The following is a 7,460-nucleotide window of genomic DNA, read 5'->3' as shown; positions in this document are numbered from 1 at the left end:
TGATTGCATTACAATTTACATGTAAAAAATCCTTTTCAAATTTGATGGCTTTATAATTAACATTCGAAAGAACATCCATTACTTACATAACGTGCATATTATGTGCACTTAATTAGTCATTAAACTTTATGCTTTAACAACAAATTTTAGTTGGTCAATTAATTAGTTCACTTTTTTTTTTTAAGAAAACTTAATTCTTTAATTATTGACCAGAAACTTTTAGGATGTGTTTGATTTGTTTTTTTTATTTTTTATTTTTTATTTTCATTTCAGATTATAAAATTAAAAATAATATAAGAATTCAATTGAAAAAAAAAACGTATAAGAATTTAATTAAAAATTTAGTAAAATTATAAAGAGAACAAAATTATATAACCTTTTATGAATAAAAACTTTTTTTGCTTGAACACTTCTATTTTTTTTTATATAGGGAACTTCCCTCAGGCTAGGCCAAACTAATGAAGTTATTAATAATAAAATCTTGATGGCTAGATCAATTGAAAAAAAAAAAGAAAAAAAAAAGCTTTATGGAAAGTTTTCTTATTTCCCTCTTCAATCTGACTCTTTTTCCCAAAACTTGATTCTCAATGATGGGTCTAAACTTTATTCCATCAGTGTCCAACAGAAAACAAACAAAAGTGAAAGTATGTGATCAGTGAACACCATTTTTATCCTCACCCCTTTCTTTCTGTGATATTTTTTTTAGAGTCCTTTCTGTAAAGAAGGAAAAGTTAAAAAGTTTTTTGGAATAATTAACCACCCACTATAACTTTCTAATAATAATTAAAAGAAAATGCGATGTCAAAGACAAAAGAAACAGAGCAATGCAAAAAAATAAAATTGAAAAAAAAAAAAAAGTAGAAAGAAGATTACAAAACGTCATTCACCTTTGGAAAGGAAGAAAAAAAAGCTCAAAAGAAAAAAGAGAAAAGAGAAAGGGAGTGAGAGAGATTAGTTTCATTTGTAAGATGTAAAAATTATGGTAAATTTTGGTTTGAAACCTTAATTTTTTTAAAGTATTATTTTGATCCTAACATTTAGTTATATTTTAATTTATTCTTTAATATTTTTTAAATTTTATATTTGTTTCAAAAAATGTTAATCAAATACTAATAGTAATCCCAGCAAAGCATCATGGTTGACTGCAGATTAATAAAAGCTAATTTAATCAGTGCAAATTATGTATCCTTGTTGCAATTACCTAAGTATAACAGTAACTGAAAATGATTATGAATTTATGATCATAACATATGCTTATTTTCAATTTCAAAAGGGCCCCATGCAACTATGTAAATACAGAGTTTAAATGTTATCAACTGACGAGTATTATTGGACTATTGGCAACTTCAAATAATTATCAGTGAATAATTGAAAAAGATATTTTGTTTAATTTAATAATGTGTAATTAAATTTTAGTGTAAAAAAGAAAAAATCGCTATTGGATTAAAAGTTCATCATAATAGATTACGTTTATAAATTTTTATATAAATATTAAGTTTCTAAGATATAGGTCAAAATTTTTTTTTGTTTTCAATTTTTTTTGCATATAAAATCGTTGCTAAGGTTTAAAATCAAATTTTAAAATTGTCATTTTTACTTAAATATTAAAATTTTAGACCAAATTATCCATAACAAAAAAATTATAAAATAAAAAAAAAAGAAAAAATAAGACAAAGAAAGTGTTTCTGCTCCTGCGAAAGGAGAAGGAAAGAAAGAGAAACGGGAAGGGAAGAAGAAGAAAAAACTGCTCACGATCCACTTTTGTCTCCGTTTCCGCCGCCACCTCTGTATCATTTTGGTCTCTAAAGTAAGAACGATTTTAAAATCAAGTTAAATCTTGGGGACGACTTTGTATACATAAAAAAGTTGGAGACAAAAAAAATTTTCGACCTATATCTTAATTATACTTAACCCTAATTTTTATAATGAGCTGCTGTAATTTAACAATATAATCGATAAATAAATTTTATAAGAACACAAGATCGGTGACTAAATAGCTTAACCAATCTAAATACCTTAACCAAATGTTATGTTCTTTAAGAGATATGTTTCCTTAAATTCAAATTTATGTTCACTTACTATTGTATCGAACGTTTGTTGGTTAATGTGTGTCAAGTTATATACATGAGACATGTTTAAACAGTTTTGTAGTTATTAATATTACAATTTCATACAAGTCAAAATTTATTTACATATAAAGGTAAGATGTTCAAAAATTGAACTCAATAATTATTTTCTTGTTCCTAGCCGTTCATTGCAACCCTACCTTTGTGTTTTGATATTGACTAAACATTAAACAAAGGAATCACATACATCATGCATGCAGAGGAATTTTATTTCAACTTGCATGCATGTTAGTATGTTACAACTTGTAGGGCATCAATTAGACAAATGGATAGAACAATAACATATATAAGGTACAAAGAATTATTTCCCTCAGTTCCCCACCATAGATGGCTTAATTTCCCAAAAGCGACATCACCCATCCCTTATTCCCTTCTTTCTATATAGTACGTTGTACTTTTTTGCTTTAAAATTGCATATAAAATAGTAAGAAAATAGGGAATTAATTTTTAATTAGTTAATATTAATTAATTTTTTATTTATATACTCTTTTTTCTTTTTTTTTTTTTTTAAGTTGAAGGATTTAAAATATAAAATTGAAAATTTAGGAATAAGTATGGTTTTGGTTCCTAAAGTTTGAGGTCAAAATTAAATTCGTCTCCAACGTTAGTTTGGATTTAAAATCTTCCCTAACGTTTTATTTGGTATTAAAATCGTCATTTTGACTTTTTACGGACAAAAATACCTTCCACTACTACTATCTTTATCACCACCACCACCTCCCTTACTCCCACCAAATACCAATAATTAGATTCAAGAACACAATATTCAACACCAACAATAATCCATTATTCAAATTCAGAAATAACAACGTCAAGTTCAACAACAAAATCAACACACAACAACAATAAAATTAGAAAATAACAAATCAAAATCAAAAGCAGAAGCAGAAGCAGAATCGGAAGCCGAAGCAAAAGCCGAAGCAGAAGCAGAAGCTGAATCGGAAGCAGAAGCCAAAGCAAAAGCAGCAACAGAATAGGTGAGGTGCAGCGGCGAGGACGCGAAGTTGCGGCGAGGTCAGTAGCAGCAGCGACAGTGGCAGAGCGCGACTCCGTAGTTAAATGAATTCTTATTGAAATGGTATTAAAAAATTTACATCACTGACAAAAATAAATAAAAAGAAGTACAAACAACAAATAAGTTATCAAAAGATTTTAAAACACGACAAAAATAAATAAAAAATATCTTTTATAAGCAGCAAATAAATTTTGGATTTGACAAGCAATTTGTGTATTTGATCCGATTTTTGTGAAAATATTTAATTTGGATAAGTATTTATAAAATGTATAAAAATATTAGAGTAAAATTTGATCACTAAATTTCTTTTTTCTTTTTCTTTTTTAAAGTTTTCAGTTATTCACATAAACTGATAAACATTGAATGAATATAAAAATCCCAAATTTTAACTGTGTGAAAGAATATCCTTTTCCTAAGGTGAAGATTCACATGTAGTTGTTGCCTGAAGTTGATAATTGAAATTCTTAAATAATAATTTAGTCAAATATGTTAAATAATCTAACGATTTTTAACTAGCAACTTTACATGAAGATAACTATCACTACAATAAATAAGAATTTTCGTAACGACAAAAAATTATTGCCATAGATCGAAAAACGTTACTAAAACTTTAGGCAATACTTTGACAATCATTTTTGACATGTTGTATATGTGGCCGTTACCAATGCTAATAGGCAACATTTTTTTTTGTCTAAGGCAACGTCAACAAAAAAACCGTTGCTCTTGTTACCTTAATTGTAACACCCTACCATTCATATTCTTAAACTCGAGTCATAGTAAAGACAGAATATATATATAAAAATATATGTATGATAGCCATTAGTCACAACCTGCGAAGTTTAGGTCGGCTAGGGTTACAGCAACAAAAATAGTTGATAACAGTTCCTATTTCTCCCAAATATATATCAAAGCGTCTATAGGCAAGGTTTCAATAGAAAATATATACATATACATCATTAAAGTTTTCCAAAATAAGGGGAAGAGAAATCTAAACAAAATACAATACAGAATTCAAAAGAACTTTGCTATCTTCCAAACGAACTCCAGCTCACCACGGAGTACCAGGACCTGCATCTAAAAAACAAGGAATATATACGGAATGAGAACCTCCATCATGGGTTCTCAGTACGGTAAAAATATCAAATATATACAATATAAGGTAACAGGAACTCTCTAAGCAATCTTAAGCTTCCACACAATAATCTTTCCATCCTAGGTTCTCACTAATCCATGATTAGGCAACTATCATAGGAAATTCTAATCTAATTCACTTTTTTCATAGTTTTCACAACTCTCTAAACTCCAAATAGAACAACCCTCAGCGTCAACCGACACCAGCATGAGGGACCTCTCAGATATTCAAACACAAGCAAGACAAACAAATAATACACAAGTAAATTCAAGTAAAACAATTAGCACATGTTCACTTAATATGCACAATTAAACAAGCCATGACAAGTAACAAACCCAAACAAATCAAACAAATGCAAATGATGCATGCCTTTCCTATGGCCGATGAGCTCATCTGTCAATTATACAGCCAAACCCAACATGTTCGGTAGCTAACCTTGGATAGTCTCTGTGTGTGTGACGTCGGGTTTTCTACCAGTAAAGAAATTCATAGAAACGGTTGCGTTGTAGATATAGTTTCTAAACCGGCAAAAATCCCTTCGTACAAACGTGTTGGGTGTCACAAGTAACAAACCCCTTTAAAAATTGTTAACCGAGTATTCAAACCTCGGGTCGTCTTCTCAGATCTGCAGCCTCAATCTGGGGCATAACCTCCTGATGCGGGGCAGTCTGCTCTGTGGCTGCCTGCTGATGAGTCTCTGCCTGGGAATGAGTCTCCTCCTCGTGCTTATCCTCCTCCTCCTCTGATGGCTCTGAAGGGGTGTCGGACTCGGAGGGGATGTCGGCGCCCTGTCTGATCATCAGCTTCAGATGGGAATAGCGTCGCCTGCTGTGGCGCTCCAATCTCTCATACCGGTGCCTGTTATGGCACTCCATCTAATCAAGCTGGCGGAAAAGATGGTGCACGAGGCGATAAACTGGCTCAGAGGCGGGTGGAGGTGCAGTGGTGGCAGCAGGGGCAGCTGGGGTAGCTGTGGATGAAGAGGGTCCAGCAGACGGAGGGACTGTCTCATCAGTAGCAGTGACAGGTGGTGGTCTGTAGCCCAAGGTAAGGAAGTTCCTACTGTGCGGGATGATCTTCCTGCAGTCCGCTGCTGGTGGTCGCTCATCGGCATCCTCCCAAGGCACATCAGCCTGACGGCCTAGCCGTGTAACCAGGTAAGGAAAGGGGAGGGTGCCTCGGACGTGGACCCTGGCCATATAATGCTGGATAAAACGAGGTAAGTACAGGTCCTTACCCTCCAGCACACACCAGGAGGGTGATCATGGTAACCAGGATCTCAGTCTCGTGAGTACTCGGCATCACAAAATTACTCAAGATCTGATGCCAAAGCCGAGCCTCATCATTCAAGTACACTCTCTTGATCCCTCTAGGCATAGTGGTATTCTGACCCATCTCCCAAGGAACAGCAGGGTCGAGAGCTATCCGTGCCTTCACAGCATCCCAATCAAACCGCATCTGGCCCATGTCCTCCTCAGCCTGTGCAAAACCATCTGGCTCATCGGACTTGGCTGGGAGCTGGAGAATGGTCTCTATGGCCTCCTCAGTGACCAGAATTTGCTTTCCCCTCAGGTTCACTGCATCTAGGGTAGTAAGGTAGTAGTTGCAATAGAATTCCCGGACCCAAGATGCATTGACCTCTGTCAGTGGTCTCTCCAGAAAGAACCAGCCCCTTTGCTTGATTTGCTCAGTAGTGTACTGCTGGAGGGCTTCTGGAATCTTCAAGGTACGTTCCAGGTATAGATTTCTGGAGTTTGCAAAAGTCGGGTACTTCAGCTCACAGTACCGGTTTGCAAATTTTATAGGATCATTTGCAGGAAGCAGCTGGTTAGCTTTCTCCTGCTGTGTGAAGTTCTTCTCCCGCCATGATGAATCGTGCATTAGAGCAATGATGGACTGGGAGGAATCTCCTCTCTTGCGCTTGCCTTTACCTTTCCTCTGTGAGGCCGACATCCTGAAAAATAGAAAACCAGGAATTGGATAAAATAGGAAAGCAAATAGGCAATTTAAACAAAGGAAACTCAAAGCGGTAAGGGAGAAATAGAATAAGGAAAATGAGTATATGAAATGTGATTGAATTTATGTTAAATAGAAAAAAAATAAGCAATATGCCATGGTTAGAAAGTTAGAGAAAAGTGAAAATAATCAGAAAAGAGATCAAAAGGGTTAGTATGGTTAGGATTTGAAAAAGAAATTAGTAAATTAAAATCAGTGAGTTAGGAAAGTAAGTGGCATAGAAAAATTCCATAAAACAAGGATTCACAGGTAAGAATAGAAGTACTCATAATTGAATAAAGAAAACAGGGTGATGCTGATTTGAATAGAAATAAAGAAATCAGAAATTGGAATCAGTGAATCACAACTGCAGGTTATGAACCAGGAAATCAAAGAGGATAAGAAAGTGGCCCTAGCATTCATGAAATGGTTTGGGGGAGGTAGAGTAAAACAGAGTTGCCAAACTTATATTTTCGAATCCATGCGGCCGCGTGGGGCACGCGGTCGCGTGGTTGGGACGAGAATGGGAATGACGCGATCGCATGGGGTGCGCGATCGCATGAGAGGGGGGGAAAAAAGGGTGACGCGATCGCATGGGTCGCGCGATCGCGTCGCTGGAAGTTGTGCTAAACGCACGACTCCAGCGCCGTTTTAGCGCAACTCTCTGTCTCCTTTTGGGGTGATGTGCAATCCATGCGACGCGATCGCGTCGCTCACGCGGTCGCGTGGGATTGGTATTGGGTAAGTGACGCGATCGCATGGGGCATGCGATCGCGTGGGCTAATTTGTGCGAAACGCACAAGGGCCGCACGATTCCAGCCCAACTTTCTGTTCGTTGGATCCTTACGCCGATATATGTATCACGCGGCCGCGTGGGTCACGCGGTCGCATGGGTGGTGTTTTTCGCGATATGACGCGATCGCATGGGGCATGCGGTCGCGTCGTGCAACCCCTTTTTTTTTTAACTGAAAAATGCAGGATGCAGTGATGGACATGAATGCTATGCATGATTCCAGGTTTAATAAATTAAAATGAAAAAGGAAAAATGAAAGCAATTAACAAGAAATAAGTTGAAAAAGAGGCGACCATACCATGGTGGGTTGTCTCCCATCTAGCACTTTTAGTTAAAGTCCTTAAGTTGGACATTGGAAGAGTATCCTGTTATGGTGGCTTGTGTTTAAATTCGTCCAAA

Source organism: Arachis ipaensis, chromosome B02 (assembly GCF_000816755.2).
Source record: "Arachis ipaensis cultivar K30076 chromosome B02, Araip1.1, whole genome shotgun sequence".
Taxonomy (NCBI): domain Eukaryota; kingdom Viridiplantae; phylum Streptophyta; class Magnoliopsida; order Fabales; family Fabaceae; genus Arachis; species Arachis ipaensis.
This window is presented reverse-complemented; position numbering follows the sequence as displayed.